The sequence below is a fragment of the Urocitellus parryii genome, chromosome 10 (assembly GCF_045843805.1).
Source record: "Urocitellus parryii isolate mUroPar1 chromosome 10, mUroPar1.hap1, whole genome shotgun sequence".
In the NCBI taxonomy this organism is placed as follows: domain Eukaryota; kingdom Metazoa; phylum Chordata; class Mammalia; order Rodentia; family Sciuridae; genus Urocitellus; species Urocitellus parryii.
This window is the reverse complement of record NC_135540.1, coordinates 78,235,148-78,249,360: the sequence shown is the minus strand read 5'-3', so window position 1 is coordinate 78,249,360 and position 14,213 is coordinate 78,235,148. Positions and strand designations below refer to the sequence as shown.

At 37.7% G+C, this 14,213-nt stretch overlaps 1 long non-coding RNA gene across 1 annotated transcript; it reads right to left on the bottom strand.

Moving 5' to 3' along the window:
- Positions 1 to 3,549: 3,549 nt before the first annotated feature.
- LOC144257127 (uncharacterized) lies at positions 3,550 to 13,750 on the bottom strand. The gene is made up of 3 exons (XR_013344386.1): positions 13,534 to 13,750; positions 4,451 to 4,553; positions 3,550 to 3,608 (listed from the first exon to the last, which is right to left on the bottom strand). It is a non-coding gene; the product is annotated as an uncharacterized LOC144257127 (long non-coding RNA).
- Positions 13,751 to 14,213: the final 463 nt, after the last annotated feature.

Here is a 14,213-nt window from a genome sequence, read left to right as displayed (position 1 = left end):
TTGAGCAACTGGGATTACAGGTGGGTACCACAATGCCTGGGTTGACCATGGCCTCTTAGAATGAATAAATCAGTGGAGAGGCTGTAGTTAAAATCATGAGAATAGAGAGCATTACATAGTGGGGTTGGGTTATATTTTTTAGTTTTTGTATTGTAAGAGTGTTCTGTTGTTCTATTTCAATGGAGTCTTATTTATTAAAAATATTCTACATACTGCTTTCTGTCTATAGAGCCTTTGTCTCAAAGAACCACTATTCTATTGCTAACTGTTCAAATTGCAACCTATTTAAATTGCAGCAGGAAGCTTGCTTATAATATGCAAATTTCCTTTTTTCTTTTCAAACTTTAGTACAGTAGGAATCACCTAAAGGACTTGTTTTAAAAGATTCCAACTTGCCGATCATGCCTTGGTCTATCTTGTGACCAGATCCTATCCTGAAGCTACCTAGAGGCTGTTGGCCACCATTCATCTTATTAGTTCACACAAAAACATACTTATCATTCTGGAGATTCTGAGGACTTCAGGATACCAGCAAATAGGGTAAATACTAAATACGTGTTTCACAATATCACAGGTAAGTTACTTAATTTCTCTGGGCTCAATTTCTTGATCTTTATAATAATAATAATAATAATAAACACTGATTTTTTCTGTGTCAATTGGTAAAGCTATATATAAATACATTCATCAAAATGAACTTATTTGTGCACAGCACATACTGGGTACTCAATAATCAAAGTTAGTTATTAAAAGAACTATCAAAGATCCACACAGGAAGTGGACTAGAATGTGAAGACCTCTTGCTTCATAAGATCCAGGCTTCGTGGTTTGTCTTGCCTCCAAGGTCGTCAGCTCTTCCAGGACAGAAATGGGGCCTCATATCTTTTTGATTTAGTGACCTAGATATGGAGTGATTATTATTTACACACCAGCCTCCCAAAACAACATAGCGTTTATTATGCTGATACTGACTTTTCTATCCAATGATACATGTGAATGGTAATAGATGGCGCAAATGCCTCTCTGAATAAGTCAGCACCAGGAGATCCCTTCCCACTTCATCTGCCAAGTCCAGGAACAAGCCTCTCAGCACACTTCTGGCCAGGAAGAACATCATAAAGCAGGATTTTAGTCAAGTGAGTCATTCAATTTTTATATTCAGGCATCATGAAAGGAAATACGACTCCTAAGAGTCACACCTATAGGAATGAAAGACATTTTAACCTCTGCTAAACTAATAGATTTTTAGTCAGCAGTGCTGGAAACAATCAAGGTATTTAAATACAGTATAATCAAGGTATTTAAATACAGTATAATGTGTGTGTGTGCGCCTACCTAATGATTCATTATGTGATTCATTTCCCATCTCACCCCTCCACCTGATTCCTTAGAACTTCCAATTTTACCTACTGAGATTTTCTGTTATTCCATCCCTGTGCCTTCCATCTGGCCTCAGGCCCTCTGCAACCTTCACTTGCCATGAAATTGCTCCTTCAGGCCTCCATGATGTCAGTTTTACCTTCTAGAATGCAGGCTCTGCACTGACCCCAGACCAATGGTTCCAAAATGCCATGACCATGTGCCTGCTTTGCCCCCAATCCTTGAGTATCTCCCCTTGTCTAGCCTTCCAGCTCTTTAGCTTGGAATAGCCAAATAACCAGGCATTAGGGTTCAGGACGTGAAATCCTAAAACATCCCAAGTACTCTGAACTGAAAGAATCTGGAAAGCCTCCGGAGCAAGGTCTCTCTGACTTTGTCTTGCCTTCCTATCTCTGCCCTCCTTCTTCCCTGAAGCAATTGATAGAAACCAGAATTTCTCTTTCCCATGGCAAGTCATTAAAACTAAACCTCTCTGCTCCAGAGCAAGCCATAAAACCTAGGAAAGTCACTCTCTCCCTTCTGCCTTCTCTCCTAAAGACTCATTCCAGAGGGGGTCCTGTCCTGTCCTATATATCCAGCAGGAAGGAATGCTGCACAGAGCCCAGGAAGAATCTGGACAGATGAGCCTTGCCTCATTTCCCCCTCTGTCCATTTCCATTCGGTCATGTCCTTTGTCCCATCACATTTCCACACAGCCCTCATTCTTCTTCAACCCTAAGCATAAAAACAGTGTTCCCAGGATCTTTAGGTCTTCATTTCTGAAGCCCCCATCCTGCATAAGGCTTTATTAAACAAATTCATTATGCTTTTCTTGTGTGGCCTGTCTTTTGTTAGAGCTGAGTGTCAGCTGTGACCCTTAGGATGAGTAAGGAAATGCATCACACATTTCTATCCTGCAGTGGCAAGAAGGAATATTGAATGTCTCAAAATTTTTTGAGATTTAAGGCTGGCTGCCCAATTCTTATTTCTAAACAAGTTTCCAGAAGCTTTTTTAAAACTGTTATTATTTTTAATGAACCTCAAGCTGGGCTAGTTTAGGCCTCACTAGCCCACATGGAAATCATATGCTGCTTTTTAATTTTATGTTTTGCAGTGCTGGGAATCAAACCCAAGGCCCAGCATATGCTAGGCAAGCAGTCTACCATTAGAGTACTTTATTAGGGAGTAATGAAATTTTAAGAATCTGAAAAAAAATAAACAAGCCTTGGACCTTCATCCAATGTGAGTTTTCCAATCTGTCCTAGTGAAGAATGTTATCTGGAAAATGTCACCAAAAAATAAATGCAATGAGATTGAATGCTGAGTCTACTTTCTTAAATATAAAAACATTGGCACCCCTCCCCCAAGTCAGTGAAGAAAGGCAAGATGTTTTTTCTCCACTCTTCCTCATTCCTCCACCCCCAATCTCCTTGCAAGAACAGTGTTCTGTGTTCTGCTAAGCTTCTGATTGTCATAGGCTGTGGTCCACTGTAGTTAGCCCAGGGGTGGTAGGTATTTTTGCAACACAGAATATCTTTCAGTGTTGCAACCCTGTTGTCTTTCTCTCTATCTTCTTTCAACAGAAAGGAAAAAAAAATTCTTGCTGGAGGTGTAGCTCAGTGGTAGAGTCTGTACTTAGCATACTTGAAGCCCTGGATTCAATCTGTAGCACCAAACCCAAATCAAAATCTAAACCAAAACAAAAAATGTAAAGTCTGTAAAATCTTACTATACAACTAAGACAAGCCAGGAGGAAATGAGTGGTAAAAGTTAACTATTTGCATAGGTTACTCTTAAGAACCTACATCTGCAATATGAAATTGTCTTTTAAATTAAATTTGGTGGTAGTGATTCCTAAGAGCTTGTAGTATCATACTTTTTTTCTTTTGCTACTAAGAGCTGAGGGTGTAACCCAGTGTCAGAGCACTTGCCTAGCATGAGTGAAGCCCTAGATTCCATCCCCAGCATGACAAAAAAGAAAGAAATAAAGAAAGAAAGAACATTACTACTAGAAGATCATTTATTTTTTTCCTATGATTCATAATGTTTTTCTTAATCAGTAAAGAAGAGATCATTGTATCACCAGTAAAACTGATGGGTCTAAACAGAATGTTCCAAATTTCTTCTAAAAGTTTTATTTCTTCTTTTGTAATTGGGTTCAAGATTTTCTGGTTTTGCTTAGGGTGGAGACACAATGTCTATTGCAGTCATGTTGAGGTTCATCATTATTTGATTGTCAGAAGGTAACTCTAAATGTCAAAACAATTTTTGAAATTGTTATTTTCCTGAGTTGTTGCTTTCTTTTTGTGGCAATATAACTGAAGTGGCTCTCCGTGTTTTTACAGCAGAGGGAATGATTGTCCCTTCTCTCTTGGATGATTTAAAGAAAGGACAAAAGAGAAGCTGTGTTTTCTCCCTCTTCTAGGCCATTTGGGCAAATGACAACTCTTCAGATGGTTGGTTAAAGGCTTGGGGGCAGGATGGAGAAAGGGTGGGGTGGTATTTCTGATGTCCGGGTGTTCAGTCTTTAGATACCAAAATTGTGGATGTGAGACTTACAGTTCTGTTTTCATACATTTGTATATTCCCCTGATTGTTTAAAAACACAGATTGAGTATCTACTCTGCTTCGAGCACTACGACATTATGGTAGGAGAAAAAGATGAATGGCCTCACGCTCAGTAAAAACTAGAGACCTGAAACTAGCTGACCTTAAAAGATGACCAGTACCAGACAGACACCTTTAGAGCCCTGGAACGTGTTGAAAACTGTATGGCCAGCTACCCACTCATGCCCCTCCTTGTGTAAATAATTTTAAAGAAGTCCAATAAAATTTAATTCTTTCTCCTGAGGATGATATTTGAGAACAAATAAACTAAACTGTTTCCCTATATTCTATTTGACTTTGCCCCAGCTTTATTGGCACTCTAAGGATGAGCTTAATTTGCTTCCTGGGAAATCCAATCCTAAGATCACCCCTGAGAGCTGGTGACTGCAGTGGCAAAGTTCAGAGGAGGCCAGAGGACAAGGCAGGCCTGAGGGCGTAGCCATCATCCTATTAAACTAGTCCTTAATGCTGCATGGAAACTCACCTGGATTTTCCTTCCAGAAGTGAAGACAGAGACAAATGTACGTGCACTTAATAGTTGTCCCGTTTAGCCCATGGGCCTTGTTTTGGAAGGACACACCTGGAGGCTTTTAGAAAAAAGAACTATTTCATAATCAAGTATTCATAAGCTGATGCCTTCTTCCTGAATTCAACTTATCCACATTTAAGAATTTCATAACCACAAGGAAATCACATTTTTATTTAAGTTTTGAGACCCATTTATATTGACTAGAGGAGTCAATGAAATGGTTTTGTTGTCTTCTTATAAAATATTGAATGGGACTTGTTCAAGTTACTCATTACAGGCACTCCTCAAATTCAACATTCTGTAAGTTTTTAACCACTAGTTTTATGTCTAAGGACCAGCATTATCTTAGACCTCTTTCATGGACCCCCTTATAAATTATGACATTTTGACAGAAACCTTTCACTTTCCCATTACCAAACTAAATTTTAAGTCATTTACCAAAGTTGGCTGCTCACTAAAAAAGTTAAAAACAAAAACACATGGCCCAAAACTGAAAAATAAATATTGGAGGATTCTCCCTCCCTCTCTCTCTCTCTCTCTCTCTCTAAAAAAAAAAAAAAAAAAAAAAAAACCAACCCTTTAGATTCATGTTTAAAAGCCAAAACGTGGATATGTAACCGATGTGATTCTGCGGTCTGTATATGGGGTAAAAATGGGAGTTCATAACCCACTTGAATCTAAAGTATGAAATATGATATGTCAAGTGCTATGTAATGTTTTGAACAACCAATAAAAAAATTTTAATACAAAACCCAAGAAGCAAAAAGCACAGATTAATAATTACTAATTAATACTATATAGAAGAATCTCACAATTTAGTGGTCAAAATGAAAAATACAATATTAATTTATAAAAATCTTTATTATATCAAAAGGACAAAAGACAAAGAACAAGCAAGATTTATTTCACAACGACAAGAATGATTCAGTATCTAAATTCCACTAAGGTGATCGCAATCCATTACATCACCAACCTAAGGAAGAGGAAAATCTCATTAGGTATTCAAATGATAACTGCTAAAATTCAGCAGCCATTTTAAAAAATTCCAAGTATAGAAGGAAATATTTAGACAGACAAAAGGCTACATACTAGAACTGATCAAGGCAAGTGAAATCTTTGTACATATTTAATTACTGCTGTGATGTATTTTTTTAATTTAATAAAATTAGGGACAGAAGAAGAAAAGACTATTTACCAAAACCAATACAAGTATTCTCTTTTTTAAAAAATTGCTTTAGTTGTAGATTTTTAGACACAATATCTTTATTTATTTATTTTTAATATGGTGCTGAGGATCAAACACAGTGCCTCACCCATGGGAGGCAAGTGCTCTACCACTGAGATACAACCCCAGCCCACAAGTATTATCTTAAGTAGGGAAACAGTAAAAGCCTTTTAATTTTAGTAAAAAATCAGACTGATTCCTGTACTACTGTTATAATTTAACATTTTTTTAGCAAATGAAACAAGACATAAAGCTGAAATAATGAGCATAAACATTAGAAAATAAACAAAAACATGTATTTTGATAGGAATATACATTTAAGAAAACCCAAGATAATTCAGAAGGAAAAGCAATAAGACATTTATAAGAATGAGAAAAGTCAGTACAATCTAATCCCCAGGACATGGGAGGCTGAGGGAGGAGGATCACAAACCTGAGGCCAACCTGGTCAATTTAGAAGAGATCTTGTCTCAAAATAAAAAGGAAAAATGGCTGGAGATGTAGCTCAATGATAGAGTGCTGCTGAGTTTAATCCCTAGTACGGTGTGTGTGTGTGTGTGTGTGTGTGTGTGTGTGTGTGTGTGTGAGAGAGAGAGAGAGAGAGAGAGAGAGAGAATATAAATGGAAGCTAGATAACTATGCAGGAAACAATAGCTTTTCTATTTTAATAGGAATCAAGTAAAAATAAAAATGGGACTATACTGTTCCATATGTAATATTCATAAAAACTGTAAATTGCTGAGGTAGAGGTTTAACAAGAAACTAACAAAATATAGGGAACTGATTCTACCTTGTTAGGTGATAGAAGATCTGAATAGCCAAGAGGCCTCCATGTTTGAGATATTATATAACAATAATAATAATATAATAATAATAATCCTCCTAAGATTGAGATCAAGCAGTTTTCATTACAATGAAAATAAGTGTTTTTTTTTTCTTGGAACTGGATAGAATGATTAAACATTATTAGGAAAGCTAAATGCTCAACATTAGTTAATAAAAATATGAAAAAGAAAAAGAGGAGGTTTTTCCTACCAGATAGTCAGAAACTAAAGCTGCAGTAAACAAATCAGTGTGGTATAGACACAGAGTTAGGTTCCAAAGGGACAGTTATATAGTACAAATGCAGTAGCTTATTTCAGGGGGAAAGAGATGGGTCCCATTTAATAAAGAGTTGACTTCTTTCTGGAAAAAAATTAAAATGACACTATCATATTCCATATATGAAAATAAACTATAGATGAATTAAAGACTTAGATTTTAAAATCTAGGCAAGTAGATTGACAATGGAAACTTAAATGCTGTAAAAGTAATGATAGACAAATTTGTATACAAAATCTTAAAATATAAGATAAAGCCTATCATAAACAAAGTCAAGAATAGATTAAAAATATTAATAAAGTATATGATAGAAAAATGTTAATTTTTAATATACAAGAAACTCTTACAAATTGATTAAAAAAATGATCAAATCCTTCAGAAAATGTGCAATGGACATGAATTGACACTAAAGAGAAGAACAAATCCTAAGAGCCACAAACATGTAAAAAGACACTTAAGTTCATGTAGAGTCAAGGAGATGTAAGCTAAAATAACAATAAGTAAAAATTTAAGTCATGTAGTCACTTGCTAGAGGGTGGGATATAAGAAAAGTGTTGTCATGCCTATTGGTGAAAACATGATGTGTCAGAGTCTTTGGAAAAGGCAACGAGGCACTAATAAATAAGTTAATATTTATGAAATGCTTAAAGCAGTGTCTGTCACATAAGAAATGCTATGCACATTTTTGTTAATTTTTTTTTTTTTTTTTTTTGCTGAGGATTGAATCCAGTAGCACTTTACCACTGAGCTACATCCCTAGACCTTTTTATTTTTTATTTTGTCTAGATTGCCCAGACTGACTTCAAACTTGCAATCCTCCAGCCTAACCCTAACCCTAAAATCACTGGAATTACACGGGTGCACCACCAAGTCCATCTGTACATTTTTGTGTAATAAATTTCTCTAAAAAATAAAATCATAGCTGTTGACTCAAAATTTCCATTCTCAGGAATCAGTTCTATTCCAAAGATTAGGGATACAGCAGGGAACCAAACCAATATCCCTGCCTTCATGGAGCTAATACTGAGGTCCTCTGCTATCTTCTTTATGCACCAAAAGTGTGTCTTTTTTTATTCCAATGCCTAGGCAAATACCTCACACACGTGACATATTTAATACTTATTTATGTAACAGCATAGTGCTTTCAGCTTTATATCCCAATCTGAAGATGTTTGTAGATACGTCTCATCTTCTTTTTTGGCTGTTAACTCCTTGAAGGTTAGATGTATCTTAGGCATAGCGGTAGCAACAGTTTGTTGCCCAAAGGTGTAATGAAACATTGACGCAGAATGTTATGGTTTATAGTTTGGATCCGACTGTTTCCAAAGACTCCTATGTTGAAGATTTGGTCCCAAATGTAGCAGTGTCCAGGAGTAGGGCTTTTGGGAAGTGATTGGATCATGAGAACTGAATCTTATCAGTGGCTTAATCCATTTGATGAATTAATAATTCAAATGAACTGCCGGGAGGAGGTGGCAGGTGGGGCGTGGTGGGAGGAAGTAGTCAGTGGAGGAATGCCCTTGGCCACTATATCTGGCCTCCCCCCATCCCCCCCATCCCCCACCCTGGCTGCCTCGAACTGAGTGGCTTTCCTCTGCCACATTATTTTGCCAGGATATTTGGCTTCATCCCAGGCCCAGAGCAATAGAACCAGATGACATGAACTGAAACCTCCGAAACTGTGAGCAGAAAACTTAAGAGCAAATGGATTTTCGTAAAGACTAATAGTTTCAGATATTTTCTTCAGCTGCCAGTAGAAATATCTGGCAGCTAATAAGAAATGCATGGCTGAAGAGGAGATGTTAAGTCCAGAGGGGTAGATCTGAGGGCTTTCTTTTGAGGTGAAAGTTGAAGTCATCACAGGGAATGGACGAGTCACTAGTGGAAAGAGAATGATACTCCCAGGGTTTGGGGCTGGAAACGTAGGCCCATCTAGTGTCCTTCTTTACTGACCATGTATCTTTGGGTATACTACACAATGGGTCTGAACCTTGTGTCCTCAAATTTTCTGAAGGGCTAATAATGCCTGTCCTCCCCCACATGACATGATGCGTTTGTAGGAGGTTTGTAAATCAGCAAACACTATGCAAAGTAAGGATCCCGGTGCTGAACTGGAGGTGCCTGAGGATTGAACATGGGGATCATGGCCTGGCCTCTTCACCACATCAAGGGACGCCTACTCATCCTTCAGATCTCACCCAGCAGCCTTCCCTGACCTGCCCATGGACCCATGCCTCTTGGGTGTGCTGCTGTCCCTGCAAGTTTCTACTTGCTACAGTGGCGATTTGATCCACACTTGGCCCGCTCTCCATGCCTGCCTTGGTGCTCACTGAGTGAACCCAGAAGTGAGCACAGGCACAGCAAGGGCTGAGTTAGACTCCCAGGAAGGAAAACAAAACCACAGTGGGTGAGGAAGCCTTGGAACCCTTTTCAAAAAAGGTCAGCAATGTCAAATGCTTGGAGAAGTGAAGTGAATGAGAAATTTTGAAAGCACCCCAGATTAACTGCATCTAGAAGGTGGCTGCCTAAAACAATGGCTTAAATATCCACAAGTGGCAAAGCTGTTGAATGAAAATAGTCTCTGGGTTTCTACAGAAGATAAATATCTTGAAACCCATCCTATCTCTCTTGGGGTTGAACCCTGAGTCACCTTGCTCTGAGAAGGAGAGTACAAAAGGCTGCAAATCTAGCAGAGAAACCTGAATGGAGTCTTGGAGCCCCAGCTAAAGTTTATGACTGCTCTGCCTTTGTTTGAAGCCCAAGCACTGCAATGAATCTCAGTTCAATTAGTTTGACCTGCCCCCAGAGAAAAAGTCAGATTTAATCGAGGTCTGTGTACTTTGTGCTAACATTTGGTAATTTTCATGCACTATTTTATAGTACAGGCATTCATTTTCTAAGCTCAGTTTTCAACTTTGCTATATGGAGTATTTGGAAGATATTTTGTTCCCATTTGATCCCACAGATCTGTGCTTACATTTGTAATAATTCTGTATGTGATTTAAAAACAAAAACAAAAACAAACAAAAAAACCCTCGAAACCTTCTATACAACCTGTTAAAAATAAAACGCGGGATTTTATTTATTGGTAGTACTGTTGTGTATTTTTTTTTTTTTTTTTTGGTGGTACAGGGGTGTTCTACCACTAAGCTACCTCCCAGACCTTTTTTCCCTTTTTATTTTTATTTTGAGACAGAGTCTCATGAAGTTGTTCAGGCCAGCCTCGAATTTATGATCCTCCTGTCTTAGCTTCCCAAATTGCTGGGATTACAGGTGTGTGTCACCATTCCCGGATTAAAGTGCAGTATTTTTATCCCATGGTGTCTTCACTCTCTTTCTTCAGTGTATGGTAGAGACTTTCAAGATTATATTTTTTTTAAATTGTGATCATAACATAAAATCTACTTCTTGAACATTTTAAGGCAGTTCAGTAGCGTCAAGTATTTTTAACATTTTATTGTGTCACCGATCTCCAGACCTTTCCTATCTTACAAAACTGAAAGGCTATACCTATTAAGCAACAACTCCCATTTCTTCCTCCTTCTAACTTCCGTTGACAGTTCTGATGGTTGATGGTTACTTGTTTTTCTCATGGTGGTAATGGAGATTGAACCGAGGTCTGTGCACATACTAGGTGAGCACTCTACCACTGAGCTACATCCCTAGCCATTTTCAGTTTGAGACAGGATCTTGCTAAGTTGCTGAGACTTGCCTTGAACTTGAGGTCCTTCTGCCTCAGCCTCCCTAGTCTCTATGATTACAGATGTGTGCCATGGTGCCAGGCTTGGTTTCATATTTTTATTGGACTAGGTTCTAGAAACTCCACCTGGGTGGGTAACCTTAACACATTTCTGGGAAGTCTGAATCCATTGTCACTACATACCCCTACATACTCATAGAAATTGGGGTGGTCATTTGGCTAAACCACAGAATCAGTGATATGATATAATCTTAATCAAAGAAGAAACAAAATTCAGGAGTGTATTCATAAATATCAAAAGACATAAAGCAATTGAATTCTCAGACATTAGTTACTTGCCTATGTATAGAAGTTCAGAAGTTAGAGGAAATATAAAGATGACTTATGTCAGGCAGTCATTTGTTCAGGAAATATGTATTAAATATGCCTGAGCCAACCCTGGCTCAGATTTGGCAACTGAGAAAAATAGACCAGAATTCCAGGCTTTAAGGCACTTTGTAGTCAAGGAGTCTAGCAAGATGAAGCTGCTAATCAACACATGTTTATTCACTGAAACATCCTTGATTTCCTGCATGCTGAGCTACACACACACACACACACACACACACACACACACACACACATATATATACTCACACACACATATATAAATATATATACTTTTAATAAATTAAAATACATATACTTAATATATAATTTATATTAAAGGTATATATATATTTATATGTATTAAATATATATTTTTAAATTTTAAATATTTACATTTTAATTTTAAGACAGGTTCTTACTAAATTGCTGAGTTGGCCTCAAACTTGACATCCTCCTGCCTCAGTCTCCTGTGTAACTGGGATTACAGGCATATGCCACTGCACATGGCTGGGGGTCCCTTTGCTAAGCACACTAATCCCATTCATGAGGGCTCTACTCTGATGACCTCATCACCTCCCACTTTGGTCTACCATAATATTGAGGATTAGGATTTCTTTTTTTTGTAATATTTATTTATTTTTGCATTACAATTCTTAATATACCATTATATCATAATTTATCATATCTCTGATTATATAAGGTATTTTAACATATCAATTTTGGAGTGATACAAATATACAGTCCATCTCTCTCTCTCTCTCTCTCTGCCCCACCCCCATCTTTTTACATTATAAGATTACGTAGATTCCAGAGCCGGGCACAAATGATTGATAATTACAATGAAGAGTTTTACATCCATACAAGGGAAGCAGTGCCCTGCACAGGATGTTTTCTAAAGGTGGTTTGAAGATATGTCTACAAATATTCTGATATTCTTCTCTTCAAAAGTAAGCCTAGTTCATCTCCCTTTAAATGCAAGTCAAATTTGGTGACTGGCGTTAGTTTTAGGTGGATACATTAGTTTGTTTTTATGTGGTGCCGAGGATTGAACCCAGTGCCTCATGCATGATAGGTGAGCACTCTACTACTGAGCCACCACCCCAGCCCCCTTATAGAATGTTCTAAACTGGATAGTGAAGTTGGCTAAGGTGGTGCTTGCCTGTGATCCCAGCTATTTGGGAGAATAAGACAGGAGGATCTCAAGTTCAAGGCCAGCCTGAGCAACTTAGCGAGACCCTGTTTCAAAGTAAAAATTTTTAAAAAGAGCTGGAGATGTAGCTCAGCAGGGTAACACCTGCCTAGCATGCACCCTGAGTTTTATCCCCAGTAATACAAACGAAACAAGATAACAACAACAACAAAAATAAAAATTAAAGGGATAGTGAGTGACCAAGCTCAGTCATTGCTTCTTCCATCTTGCTGTCCTGAATGTGTTCTCTGGGGTGATTGAGTTGCCCTGTTGTAAGGGCACTCCAGCAGCCTATGGAAATGCCCATGGGGAGATGCTGCTCTCAACAGCCAGCGCTAGTGAGCTGAGTATTGGAATAAATCATCATCCCAGATTCCCTGCAGGTCAACAGGCCCAGGAAAGCCTTCAGATGACTGCAGCCCTATTCAACATACTGACTGCAAGGGGCTTTGCAGCTGTGAAATAGAATGGAAAATAATACAGAATGCTTTCCAGATTACACAGTTAAGTGAAAAAAGCAAGTTCAGAAGAGTGTGTCTAGTATGCTATATCATCTGTAAGAAAGAAGGGGAAATTATGTAATACACACACACACACACACACACACACACCCCTTTGCAAAAATAAATGAAGAAAGGATAAACCACAAACTAATAAAAATGGTTACTTATGGCTTATGGGGATGAGAGAAGGGGAATGGGAGGGAGATGGCTCAAAGTATATCTTTTTGTATAGTTGTGATTTTTGAACTGTGTAAATGTTTTACATATTCTATAAATACAATTAAATAAAAAGAGATAAAGATAGAACCCTAACATTAAATACAACAAATACGTGAACCCTAGCTGTATTTGTTGTATCTAATGAGAACATAGTATTATTTCAAGCAACTTTTTAATATAATATTCTAATTGTCTATATACTTAGTGGAATATAGTCTTAGGATTAAAAGAACTACAAAAAATCTTATATATCTTTTGCTGTATATGTGTGTTATTAGTAATAATGATATTATAATTTTGGACTTATTTTATGGACATTATGAAATAATATTGTTACTTATATAAAATAAAGAAAATAAATATATTAATGTTTTTAGGAAAAAAATTAATATAAGAGAAAAACAAATATAAACATTAAATAAAATCAGTCAAGAAAAAAATTCTTTGGATTTAAATTTGACTTTAAAATGTCAATATGAACTTACTAATTTTAAAAAATGCTGGGGCGGGTGTATAGGTCAGGAGTAGATTTTGTACTCAGAATGCATGAGGCCCTGAGTTTAATCTCAAGGTGGGAAATATCCCAGCTCAGTTCACTAAAAGGGTTGAGAGACTTCTTTCGGGCTAAGCCAATCTCTTTTGGGTAAATGTTCAATCTTTCAGGCATTTTCCTATTCTTCCTCCTACTCTAGCAAAGGTGGCATCTGGGAGGGAGAAAATCTGGGCACTCACCTGAGTCCTGCCTGACCAGGCTGCTTCCTCCTATGGCTCTGCATGGTGCCATGTGTCTGCTCCTCTTGGAAACAGTAAATTACAAACCATCCTCTCAATGGCCAGAGCCTCCTCTTCTGTTTGCCTCACCACACTTGGGTAATACAACCTGGACGTAAGAACAATTGTTAGGTTCTTTCTGAATGATGTTGAAGGCCTCCAAAAGCTAAAGGTAGGTAAGGGCTTTATGTTGTTGCCCCAACATTTGCTAAAAGTTGGCATGTTACTCTGGTATATGGCCTCAGCCTGAATTCTGCTGTGCCTGTCCTTATTAGCAAGCAGGCATCCTACTCTTACAAGCCCAGCTCAATCCATTAAATACTGGATCAATCAAGATAAGTCAAATCTGCTGTAACAAAGAGACCCAACAATACTACATTGGTTTAAAGTAAAAGTCCAAAGTTAATATCTCAAGTTGGCAGGTAACTATGCTTCAAATACTCAAGGACTAGGTTCTTTCTGACATGATTTTCCACCCTAAACCCTGGGTCTTTTGCTGTCCGCACATTAAGGATTCTTGTAATTCAGGTGATGAGAAGGCAAAGAGAACGCATTTTCCTGATTTTAAGATGCAGGGCCCATAAATATAGGTATATACTCTTTTTGTTTTTGCAGTACTAGGGGTTGAACCAGGGTTTCAC